The 12,900-nt window shown below is 47.1% G+C and overlaps 1 protein-coding gene across 4 annotated transcripts in view; it reads left to right on the top strand.

Moving 5' to 3' along the window:
• Window positions 1-12,900, top strand: part of SERTAD2 (SERTA domain containing 2) — a 105,723-nt gene that overhangs the window by 74,014 nt on the left and 18,809 nt on the right. The window contains exon 1 of one of the 4 annotated variants that reach the window (XM_084799555.1): window positions 8,884-9,195. The exons of the other annotated variants lie outside the window; for them this stretch is intronic. The gene's annotated coding sequence lies outside the window, so the exon portion shown is untranslated. Of the gene's footprint in view, window positions 1-8,883; window positions 9,196-12,900 lie in introns of those variants that run through there. 4 annotated transcript variants of the gene reach the window in all.

A 12,900-nucleotide genomic window follows, 5' to 3' on the forward strand; every position in this document is an offset into this window, starting at 1 on the left:
TTGTAATTTAGGTTTTAATTTCCTTCTCTCTCTCTTTCTCTTTTTTTTTTTTTTTAAGACAGGGATCTCATCAGACCATGGTGGCTCATGCCGTTAATCCCAGCACTTTGGGAGGCAGAGGCAGGTATATCTTTGTGAGTTCAAGGCTGGTTTGGTCTACAGAGCAAGTTCCAGGACAGCCACGGATACACAGAGAGAAACTCTTGTCTCAGGAGAAAACAAAACAAAACAAAGAAACAACAACCCCCTGGCCCCCTCCCCCACAGAAACCCAACTAACCAACAAAGACAGGATCTCACTGTGCAGCTCTGGCTGGCCTGGGACGCAGTGTGTAAACCAGGCTGACTTCAAATTCAGAGTTCCCTGCCTCAGCCTCCCAAGTTCTGGGATCCAAAGCGCATACCACCACCTGGTCTGGCCTTAATTTCTTAATAAATTAAACAGAAATGGAAATGGTGTTGAACTTGCTAATGTTAGTCTCACAAATGCTACTTTTCCAGACTGGCCTCTAACTGGCAGTCCTCCTGCCTCATCCTCCTCAGTGCTGGGGTTGCACGCATGCGCTGCCATTGACATTAGCCTTGCTGAGTAAGTGGCTCTCAGAGACTCTCCTGTGGCCTCTATAAGCACATGGTGACATTCAAGCACCCCACACAGAATGAGTGAAATATAAAGTTTAACAAAGCTTTGGGTTTGGCCAGGCTATCCATTACTCACCTCTATAAAAGTGGTCTGTAGCCGGGCGTGGTGGCGCACACCTTTAATCCCAGCACTCGGGAGGCAGAGGCGGGCGGATCACTGTGAGTTCGAGGCCAGCCTGGTCTACAAAGTGAGTCCAGGACAGCCAAGGCTACACAGAGAAACCCTGTCTGGGGGGGGGGGGGCGGAAGTGGCGTGTAATCTTAACGCTCTTTGGGCTGACTAAATACTAAATATATGTGCTGTGTGACCAATTGCAGGGTGATAGTTCAAATCTGTGTAGCGTGCTAGGACAGTGGTGCAGTAGCCGATGGTCTCAGGATTTACTGCCGTCCACTTGCCTATCAAATTCTTTCTAGAAGGAAGAGTTGCATTTAGATTGTTGGCACTTTATTTTTCTTCCTAAAGACAGTTTTTCTGATAATTGCCCATTTAAGGAATTTTTATGACGTAAGCAGGATTTCTAAACAAACAAACAAAAACAGTTTTGAGACAAGCACTCCTTATCATGATTAAATGTTTTGATCACTATTTAAAACATAATGTAAAACTTGTCTGGCACCACTGCGCCTTGTGCAATAGGATATTTTATTGTTATTGTTTGTTTTCTTTTTCTGGTGGTGGCTATTTTTGAGTCTCTATATAGCTCAAAGCAGCCTAAATTTGCTACATAGACCAGGCTGGCTAGCCTCAGACTTATGGAGACACTCCTATTGCTCCTCTTACCAAGTGCTGGGACGAAGAATTATGGACCTGGGCTGGGGAGGTGGCTCAGCAGTCAAGAGCACTGACTGCTGCTCTCCCAGCAGACCCAGGCTCAATTCCCAGCACCCGCACGGCAGCTCACAACTGTCTGTAACTCCTGTTCCAGGAGATCTGACACCCTCACAGAGACATACATGCAGTTAAAACACCAATGTACATGACATAAAAATAAATAAATTATTTTTAAAAAGGAATTCTGGACTTAGTGTGCGTAATGTGCTGGCTGAAGGCCTGTATCACCACCCTCACCTAGTACTTGTTTAAACAACAATTCTACATCTACAACTGAAGAAAAGATAGTACTGAGCTGAGGCTGTAGCTTAGTGGTGGGAGGCTCATCTAGTTAGCATGCATGAGACCCTGGGTTCTGTTCCCACGAGGCATAGAAATGGGAGGGGCCATATATTCCCTGTGCATGTGGTTTTTTCCACAAACAGTTTCACTGAAGTCTTGAACATTCAGTGTCTCGAAGTAGACATCTTACAGCTATGGTTTAAAAAGTACCTGAGTACATCATTTTATCGTATAAACAAAAATTATTTGAACATGTCATTTTATCATATAACCGTCATCTCATTCTTTCTCTAAGGGCTCTTTATTCACAAGTATGTTTCCATTCATTTGCTGCTGAGGCACAGGATCTTTGTGTGTTGCCCAGGCTACCCTAAACTCACAGTCCTGTCCTGCTGAGGCACAGGATCTTTGTGTGTTGCCCAGGCTACCCTAAACACATGGTGCTGTCCTGCTGAGGCGCAGGATGTTTGTGTATTGCCCAGGCTACCCTAAACTCATAGTCCTGTCCTGCTGAGGCACAGGATGTTTGTGTGTTGCCAAGGCTACCCTAAACTCATGGTGCTGTCCTGCTGAGGTGCAGGATCTTTGTGTGTTGCCCAGGCTACCCTAAACTCATGGTGCTGTCCTGCTGAGGCACAGGATGTTTGTGTGTTGCCAAGGCTACCCTAAACTCATGGTGCTGTCCTGCTGAGGTGCAGGATCTTTGTGTGTTGCCCAGGCTACCCTAAACTCATGGTGCTGTCCTGCTGAGGCACAGGATGTTTGTGTGTTGCCAAGGCTACCCTAAACTCACGGTGCTGTCATGCTGAGGTGCAGGATCTTTGTGTGCTGCCCAGGCTACCCTAAACTCACGGTCCTGCCCTGCATCATGCTTCCTAGTGGCCGAGCTGTGGGCGTGCCCTACCACAGCCAGCGTTCATAGGTGGTTTGAAGATGATCCCAGATAGTCACTACACTGGATGTGAAAAATATTCTAAAGAAGTTATGATTTAGTCTAGCTAGCCATAAAAATGTGCTTGATTTTTGGAACATGAGAGACATCTGGCATTAGAGTAATGCGTTGACAAAATATTTTTTCTGTCATCATTTAGACAAGTTTTCTCTGCAATTAAGATTGGTTGCTAATTTTTTGTTGTTTTGGAGACGGGGTCTGACTATATAGCTCTGGCTACTCCCGAACTATGTAGATCAGGCCGACCTAAAATTGATTGCTAATTGTTATAGCATGTTTGGTTGCTGGCGTTTAGTATTTTTTGAGGTTTATTTATTTTCATTTTGTGTGGATGAATGTTTTGTCTGCATGTATGTTTGTGTACCAAGGTCTACTACTTGGTGTCTACTAAGGTCAAAAGATGGCGGATCTCCTGGAACTTGAGTTTCCGATGGTTGTGAGCCACCGTGTGGTTGCTGAAACTTGAACTTAGGTCCCCTGGAAGAGCTGCCAGTTCTGTTAACCATTAAGCCATCTCTCCAGCCCAAAATGCTGTATTTGTATTTGTGACTTAATTGGCGCTTTCTTAGAGTAAGTAGAGGAGAAAAGTCTTCTTAAGGAAGCACAGAGTGGTGCAGTAAATTGGTGTTTCTTGGTAAGGTCATCCCCAAATAAAAAGTCTGTATAGGTTAACTTTCAAAGTATACCTTGTAAGTGCCAGTTAGTTCAGAGATGCTAAAAAGTAGTTATAAATACAATGTTAAATTATTGGTGATCTGTGGTTGTGAACGTTCAAAAAGCTGCATTAGTATTTTGCTTCTACACACACAGGCGCGCACACACACACACACACACACACAATGGGGACATAGCAAGAATCAGTCATAGCGGCATGGGTCTGTAGTTCCTTATTTGGGAGGCTGAGGTAGCAGGAATACTTGACTGCACAAGTTTGAGATTAAGCTGTATAAAATATTAGAGCCTATTTGTTAATATATGTATATTTATAAAGGATTAACCCCTTAATTTCTCCACTCACTCCTCTAGTACTTACCAAGTTCACACTTAGTGACCACTTCCTAGGCCACACGCCGTCCCGGAGGCTAGTGACACGAAGGCTGGTTTATGAGCGTATTGGGAGTGAAAGGCTGGCAGGCACGATGATACTGTTTCTTTTTTGGCCTGTCGCTTGGGGTTGTTTGTTCTGTGGGTTAGAATAGGGCTAGACAGGGTTGGAATTTTTTGGTAAAAGAAAGGATCATTTCTATCTGTGTCCTAGTCTATGGTTGGGTCTAAGGGATACGTAGTTTTTGGCATACACCATCCCCCCTCACACCCTAACTCTGGCTTTTCCTCTTCCTGAGGAAAAAAGCACATTTCTTCTCAAGGTGCTCAGCGCCTTCTGGCTTCCAGAGACCGCCAGTGAAGGATAGGCTGGGCAGTCTTGAGGTCATCTCTGTCCCTGGTGTCAGCTTGTTGAGGAGTTCGGTATCGGGGCCCTTCTGAGCGTCTCTCCTCCTTGGGGAGACATGGAGAGCTGCGCCTGCTCTAGGTGTGGCTCACGAGTGTGCTGTGGAGACAAGCAAACGGGTCCATGTGAAAGGCCTTGCGAAACGTCCTGCCTTTCTCCAGACTTTGAAACCAGAAGATGGCCTGAGTCATCATCTGACAGTAAAAGGTTTGAGGAGCGTGTGCTACAGAAGGGGACACGTTTTTACTATCTATATTTCCACTTCCATTTATAATCGTGAGTGTGGACTTGCTTTTATTTTCTCCTAGGCAAGCTGAGCAACTTACAAAGCATAGCATTACATCACATTTTCAGCCCTAAAATTCCTCCAGAAGTGTAACGAGAGTGAAATTTCCATTTCAGAAACTCGTAGCTCCTAGAAAGAGCGCCAGAAACCTGAGTCCAAGGTACTGCTTTTGCCAGGTGCAGCAGCAGGCTCAGCGATGCAGAGGGCTCTGAGTCGGCCTCCCCAGTGCTGGGACTGAGGAGCTAGACCCAGAACCGCCTGACAAAATAACCCAGTGCTTGTTTCAGCAGAGCCCATGCTGATCCATGGCACAATAGATCAAGACTCAAAAGCCACAGATTGGGCTGGCTAGACGGCTCCGTGCACAGGTGTGTTTGCTGGGCAAGCCTGGGACATCCGAGTTTGATCCCAGGATCCCATGGCGAAAGGAGAAAACAGACTTCCAGAAGTTGGTCCTCTGACCACCACATGTGGGCCATGGCGTACACACATACGTGGGCTTCACGCTAACATTTTAAGTCATGAATGAATCGCAGCTCAGTAATGGAGCTGCAGATCTGTGGACTCAGTGTCACAGCTCTCCCTCTCACCTAAGGCTGGCCCCTTCTGTAGGGCCCAGATGTTGAGAAGAGCACTAGCTGCTAAGGATGAGATGGTTTGTAGACTCCTCCCTGTGATAAGGAACCCGCGCATGGGGCTAGTGCTATATTGAGAATGAGATCGTTTGGGTTGGTTTTTTTTTTTTCCCTCACGTGTTATCTTTAAGGTTGTGTTCTGTGTTAGGATTTAGACACTGTCAGATTTTTAGTGGGGGAAATAAAGGCCAAGTCTCTAATTTAAAAAATGAAGTGCCTGTGAACTGTATTTGGTAGCCATTACAGTCCAGTGTATAACAACGCGGTAACTTTTGGAAGAAGACCCTTACCTTGGCGCTGTAGCGCTGCTTGTGCGAATTGAGGTGTGAGGGAGGAGCAGGAGGAAGGCCGGCCAGGGTATCAGAGGCAGGATGAGGTTTGCAGGAGTAGATTAGTTTGTTGGGCCACTGGGCACAAGGAAGTCCATTGCCTCTAACCTTGTGCCGTCGGTGTGGGATTTGCTATTCCCCAGCCTTTGCATCCCATATGAATTCCCTGCTGGCCACGTGAGGGATGTGACTTCCCGAATTTTATTTTGAAAACCTGTCCCAAGTTTGCTGTTACTATGGTAAGTCTACAGCGGACAGCTCACATTTTCCATGAAAAGACTGTCCAGCCCAGCTTATTCTATACACTGGTTTAATAACGGAGACATTTGTCCTTTTTGACTTTAAAAGCAAGGCTAAGAATGCTGGCGGATGGATGCTTGCCAGTGTTTGAGCTTCAGATCTAGACTAGAATTAAGTTAAAAGAAAAACCGAGTCAAGTTTGTGAGGCCTGTCTTTGTTTCTCAGCTTTAGTGGTCAACTGCTTACCCGAAGTGAGTCCCATCCCTGCAACACACACAACATCACCCATAGATACAGGTAAATAAAGAAATAAATCTTGGTCCGTGGTTCATATATCCGACTTGTCTTTTGTTTCTTTGGCCGTGGTAATTAAATGCTAAAAGTTTTCTCAGTCGGTGCAGTGCTGTCCTAGCGTGGAGGACACGAGGTCCCGGCTCCCCCTGCTCGGCTGGGAGCGGAGGGCCTCTCTGGATGAGCTCATGTTTTTACCAGTTCGAGAATTTGCTGTCACAGTTCTGTGCCGAGGAAAAGGAATGCTTCTCCTCCTCTCCCCAAACAGATGTGTTCCTGATAGTTAACTGTGACCAACTCACTGGTGATGGGGAAATTCTGAAATCACTTAGCATTTCTTGATCACTCTGTAGAAGTAACTCATATTTTTCTTTAAAAAACGAAAACAAAAACAAATCAGACCCTGCATGGTTGTGCACACCTTTAATCCTAGCAGAGGCAGAGGCAGAGAGAGGCAGAGAGGCAGAGGCAGAGGCAGAGGCATCTTTCTGAGTTTGAGGCCAACCTGATCTACATAGCTCCAGGACTGGCAGGGCTATGTTAGAGATCCTGTCTCAAGAAACAAACAAACAAACAACAAATAAACAAAACAAACCCTTCAGTCATCGTGTACATTTCAGAAGTTCAGCGAAGAGGGCCTGGAGGAGATGGTACCGCAAGTCAGAGCACTCCAGCTTGGTTCGCAGCCTCCACGGAACCAGGGCAGGCAGGTGGCTCACAGATACACTCTTACTGATACATTTTGACTCACATGTGCTTTTGGGTTTGTTCTTAGGTACAGAGGAGACATTATCCTTTTACCTTGGAATGTCTTTGCTAGTACTAGGCAGGAGCAGCCGCGCCGGCCTACATGGCGCCCATCCTGGGGAGAAGAAGGCGGCAGATGTACCTGGTGCTGGGTCACACAGGCGGCTGTGGAAGCTGACATCTCATACTTGCACTAATTGGGCAAATATACCAAATTTAAAAGTTGGAAAAGTGAAAGCATAACACATGCTATCAAGCCTTCAAGATACAACTGACAGTGTCTCGTCCCAGAAGCAACCTTGGGCTGCTTTCCTCAGAACTCAAGCACATGCTAAACTCACACACAGCAGATTTCAGGCCACCATGTGCTCATTCACGGACACACGAAGATGTCGCTTTCATTTTGGCTTTTTTTTTTTTGTACAGGCACACTGTATTTGGGCAGCCATTTGTTAGGAAATATCCAAGTGTTATAAAATCCTGTGTCTTTTTGTTAACTTCAATTCATGAATAACAGTTTCAATTCATTTTAAATTCAACAGAACTAAATACCTCTGGCCTCCCACAAAGACATCACAGGAAGAGATTATTGCAGCTTCTATTTCAATGGCTGTTTCTTAAAGTGAGCACTGAACGTATAAGTGAGTGGGTGGCTCAGGAGCCGTGACTGATTCCTGTTGTCTCCAAATGCAGAGCTCTAGAAATGAAAACTATCTTGCCTCTCTAGAAAACTGTTTGAAAATTTTATGCCACCCAGGCATAAGCTGAACAAGACCTCATAGGGCCATGAGCATATTTCATGTGGTGCCAGTTTTAAATTACCTTTTGATGTTGGTTGTACCTCATGAACCATATCTGTGAGATTTTGATAATGCCAGGGGTTTGCTAAAAACAAACAACAAAACCCTCTTTTCTTATTGATAAAACCTGGCATTGCCTCCCTTTTTTATTCCACATTATTACTGTAATTATTAGAGACAGGTTTTCACTATGCAGTCCAGGCTGGCCTAGAGCTGACTATGTATAGACCAGGCTGGCTTTGAACTATGAGAGAGATCTGCCTGCCTCTGCCTACCTAGTGTAGGGCTCCTACACCTGGTGCTAGCTCATGTTTAATTTTGATAAGATCTTCAACTTGATTGATAACAAATCATTACAGAACAGTTTGAGTTGGTCTAAATTTGCCTTGATGTTTAAGACCTTTATGTTAGGTCTTAAAGCTTTATTAGCCTTAAATACAACTAGTGTCGTGGACCATTAAGCAGCAAAGTGGTCTGAGGAGAAATTATTGATTGGGGTGGCAGCCAAAAATTTAGGGTGCCTGAACTACCTCTGTAATATCTTTATGCAGAATGTATGACGACAATATAGAGGCCCCTGCTAAGTTTGCGTAAAAACATTAGGTGGTTTTTATTGTTGTTTGTTTGTTTTAAGGGAAAAGAGAAGGCTATCAGCGCGAAACTTGGGGGCAGAGGACCACACCTCTGGTTCCCCTTGTTCTCCAAACCTGGTTTTCCTCAGGTTGGCTGCTAGGGCTCCATACAGGATGGAACTCAGGTCTGTCTTTTGACTGCCCTGTGGAACTTTTTTTGGTAGCCAGCCCCAGATGGGGTTGACACCACCCCCACCCTCCCCCCCCCCCCCCCCCCGATTCCGACATCTCCAAGGGCCACTGGTGGACCCTACCCTCCCGCCAACCGGCCCAAGTGGCCGAATAGCTCGGATGCCTGTCATATTTGTGGTCGCGCTCCTCTACCGACTGTGCCAGCGCTACTGCCTTTGTCACCACCCGCTCCGTCATCTGCCTGTTTTCCAGTGTGTGGTGGTTCGTAGTGGTAGTAGTGGCCCCGTGGCTTGGGCGTCCCCCTTTCTTCCTCTCCTCTTTCACCCTTCCGTCCACAGAGGAGGCTGCAGAAGCTTGGCGTCCGCCTGCCCCCTTCCTGAGCCTTCGAGGTGCGGGAAATCTGCATTTATGGCACCGCCCGTGGGGGGCGGGTCCGGGGTGGGGCCTGTGAGGTTGAGGCGGGTCCGGACCCACTGGGGGCGGGGCCTTCGGGGACCAGGACCTGTGGAACAGGGATGGGGCGGGACCTGCAGCCTGAGGTGGGCGGGGTCAGGGTGGGGCCTATGCTGCAGGGGCGGGGCCGGCAGGGCGGGGCCCGGCAGGGTGCGGGGTGGGGCCTACGGGGCCTGGCCGGAGCTCGCCGGAGGCTCGCGGGCGGACGTCACTCTCGCACCGCGAGTGCTGGAGCAGGAGCGGTAGCTCGCTCGGCCCGGGCGTCCCCTCCGCCCGCCTCCTGCTTCCTCCCGGCCGCCCGCCGCCTCCTCCACCATTGTATAATGTTCCCGACGCTCAGGCAGAGGACGCCGGAGTCGTAGCTCCGGCCTCGCCGCGCGCTCCCAGCCACCGTCAGCCCCGCGGCGGGGTGCCCCGCATGGAGCGGGCATAGCTTGAGGGGTGGGCGGAAACCCCTCCGATGCGTTAGCTCCGGGCGGACCTGCCTGTGGTGAGTTCCGGGCCGAGCTGAAGGCTCCCCGGGGTTGGGCTCTGGCGGGCGGGGGGCGGTGCTGGGCTGGCCAGGCGGGAGCCCAAGGCGGAGGAAGGCCGGGCCGGGCAGGTTGGGGCGCACACGCCGGCCGCCTGGAGACCCCGGCTGTCACGACCCACCCGGGGCGGGGGAGCCAGGCGTCGGGGGGCCGGGAGCTGTTGCCGTCACAGCTGGGGGTGTGTGTGCTCCCTGTGGTGGTTGGGGTGCTGAGAACGTGCGAGACTTTCTTCTTCTTCTTCTTCTTCTTCTTCTTCTTCTTCTTCTTCTTCTTCTTCTTCTTCTTCTTCTTTCTTCTTCTTCTTCTTTTTTTTTTTTTTTTAAGAATAGGGTTTGTTGGCAGAGAGACTGCTTCACTTTTGAGTTCCGTATCTGGGTTTGCATCCAACTTGCTATATTATGTTTTGAGACTTTCCCGGTGGTTTTGCCTTAAAACAGTTCTCTTCATGCTCTTTTCTTCCGTGCCCAAGTGAATTGATTTTGGATCTAAATGTGTATTAAACTTGACGCCTCCCTGGTTTTTAAATTAGAAATCTACAAGTCATCTTGGTGGTAACCGCCTATGACGGGGCGGGGGGTGGGGGGGCGGCGCTGAGGGGAGCCAGCTGTCCCTACCCGTAGACTTTGTACCATTGACACTGGGCACCCTTCAGGACCATTGCGTCGAGAGAAAGTACTAAATTGTTCGTTGTTTTTTTTTTTTTTTTCTTTCTTAACCATAAATTGTCTTAGCTTTAGCAGACATAGTAGCAGTCAATAGAGTTGAGTGTTAAGTTCGCAAAGAGAGGGGTGAGACAGTCTGTTTTTTAATAAGTTTTTGCTTGCATCTAGGTAGTTTCAGGAGTGGAAAGACGGTTTTACAGGCACTTAATGGAGAAGGGCAGGCGCAGGGTAAGACAGTCGTCCTCAGAAACAGCAGTTCTTACTTGAGTAGAAAGGGTCAAGACCCTAGCTGGCCTTAAGGGAAAGTCAGTGTTTTCGTGATTTCAAGCTTTGTTCTTGAAACACTCTTTTGATTTCCCAATATAGGTTAAGAAGTGTTCAGACTCTGTGTAAAGAGCCTGTAAGTTGTAGTCAGTCACCTGGAGGAATTTCCAGGCCCTGACTCTTCAAAAATTGCTTTTTGTAATTTCTGTTAACTGACCCGAGTGGGGTGGGCTGGGGCTCCTCCACACAGGAGCGCCCCCCCCCCCCCCCCAGTTCTGTTGCTGGGTGAGTTGCTGACCTCACCTAGCAAGCGACTTCTCCATTCCACCTCTGATTTGAGGGTGGTGGTACTACTTCCCACTCTGGGATGAGCACAAATAATTGTGGGTCCTTACTTTCCTGATCGTTTAGTAAAAGTTTCTAAATGTGAAAATATGTAGAGCTGGCCTGGGTGTGGTGGCCGTACATTTCTAATCCCAGCAATAGTGGATCTGTAGGAGTTCAAGACTAGTTTGGTCTACACTGTGAGTTCCGGGCCAGCCAGTGTTTGCGTTCAGGTTAGCTGTGCTTTAAGATGTCTTTCCTCTCCAAAGTAAAATACATTCAACCGTGGACGCTCTCAGATTAGAAATCTTATGAAATGGACTTGGTAGCTTCCCCTCCCCCTCCCTCTCCACCTGGCTCTGTTCCTTACTTTATTTCAACAGGTAGGGGAGGGGGACTCATATTTTGTAGCATCCACTGTGTGGTTGTCAGGCAAGTGTTGCAGACTTGTAGGTAGCAGCTGCTCAGACCAGCTTCTGGTAAAGAGTTTTGACTCAGATTTAGAAGATCTTTCCACTCCCCTTGCTGAGTTATCCTATGTAACTGCTTTTTTAAACGAATTAAAGAACAGAAATACAATTTTACTCAAACTGATTTATTAACAATGAACATAGTAAACAACGTACAGTTTTCTGTTTTTAACTCACTTAAATTTATGGGTGATGGCTGATACTTACGGCTGCCACTATTTTAAACAACACTCCCTGAGTAAAATAAAAGCTACATAGTTCAAGAGTGTCCTTACTTAAAATATGTTACAGTCGAGAAACTAAGAAAGGTAAAAGCTGCAACAGTAGTTTTACAGGTTTCTTCTGCTGTGCTTTCTTATTAAAGAACACTAGTAAAAGTATGAGAGCTTTGGTGTTTTGTTTTGTTTGGGGGGGGGGTTGAGACAGGGTTTCTCTGTGTAGCCGTGGCTGCCCTGGAACTCACTTTGTAGACCAGGCTGGCCTCAAATTCAGAGATCCGCCTGCCTCTGCCTCCCGAGTGTTGGTATCAAAGATATGTGCCACCTTCGCCCAGGCAAAGCATAAGTTTTATTTTAATTTTAGTCTTGTTTTCAAAATGAGGACCACTTAGCCAGTATTATTTACAGAAAAATCTATAATCCCAGTGTTCAGAAGAGCAAACTTTAGTGTACTTAGAGAATTTCCTACACTTAGCACTTGTGGATATTACAGAGAGAGCACTAGTTGCAGGAGGTAAGGGGGGGCGGGGGGTGTATCTGATTGTTGAGTCCAAAGATCACTCCAGTGCTAAGGATGCCAGAGGGCAAGCTTCAGTGTAAGTGGGAATGGCCTGGCACTGAATAATGCCAGCCTTCACAGTCTTCCTATTAGATTTTTTTTTTAAGGTGTGTGTGTGTTGGGGGGGATTCATGTGGGGTAAGAGGACAACTTTGAGGAATTGGTTTGCCTTCCGGCTTTCATGTGGGTTCTGGGGGTTGAACTCTCGTCTCCATACTTGAGTGGCAAGCGCCTTTACCATCTGAGCCATCTCTCCAGGCCCCATTAGTTAATTCTGATTAGAAACGCGCAACTATTGTATGTGTACAAGTAATGCATCTTCTACCTGCCACTAATAAATACTTGTTAAATGGTTGGTAGAAACCTACAGGCTGTGGCTTCTGTTTAAGAAGTGTCTGGTTTTACTATTTTGGAAAGAACCAACTAACCAAAGTTGGGTTGCTTTTTAAAGAAAAAAACAAAACCCAAACGTCTTAAATAGCTGAAGTCGTTGATATTAAAGACAAACTGCTGTCCTGTACAAATACTGGGAAACCCTTATGAAGAGCACTGCTCCCGGGAGCGAGCATCACTCATTGTGTGGAGCTGCGTCTTTCTCCATTAGCACTGCCTAGCAGTCCATTCTCTGTGTGGATCTGTGAATGGCATGTCAGCCTAATAAGACGGCATTCCTATTCCAGTTAGTAAATAGATTCTTTGTGGGTTGGTGGCTCTCCCCCTCCCCGAGATCATGAGACAAAAACATGGTTGGCTGTCTAAAAATTTTATTTGAAAATGTATAAATTAAATTTCAAGATAAACACAGTGTAATATCTTTTAGAATACGTGATTGGCCCCTACAAAACTTGCTTCTGGGAACAGGACTGTTTATAGGCTGAGGGTCCTTCAAGCTGGGAAGACTCATTTGGTTTCCTTCCAGGATCCTCTGCCCATCTGAACGAAATTGAAAATACTTGCTACAATTTGAGGAAGCACCATGGCTTTATAGATCTGTTACAGAAATCTAGTGTCACCTAACTGCATTCTACCCTGAATACAGTTTTCAGTTCAGAATGGAGTTGCCCGGCTTCACACCCAGTGCTGTCTTGTGGAGCTGGCCTGGCCTTCCAACAAGGATGGCAGGAGCAGGGGCGAGTGAGGTGGAGCTGGCGCCTCAGAGAGTGGACTG

Source organism: Acomys minous (genome assembly GCF_964271855.1).
Source record: "Acomys minous genome assembly, chromosome: 10".
Taxonomy (NCBI): domain Eukaryota; kingdom Metazoa; phylum Chordata; class Mammalia; order Rodentia; family Muridae; genus Acomys; species Acomys minous.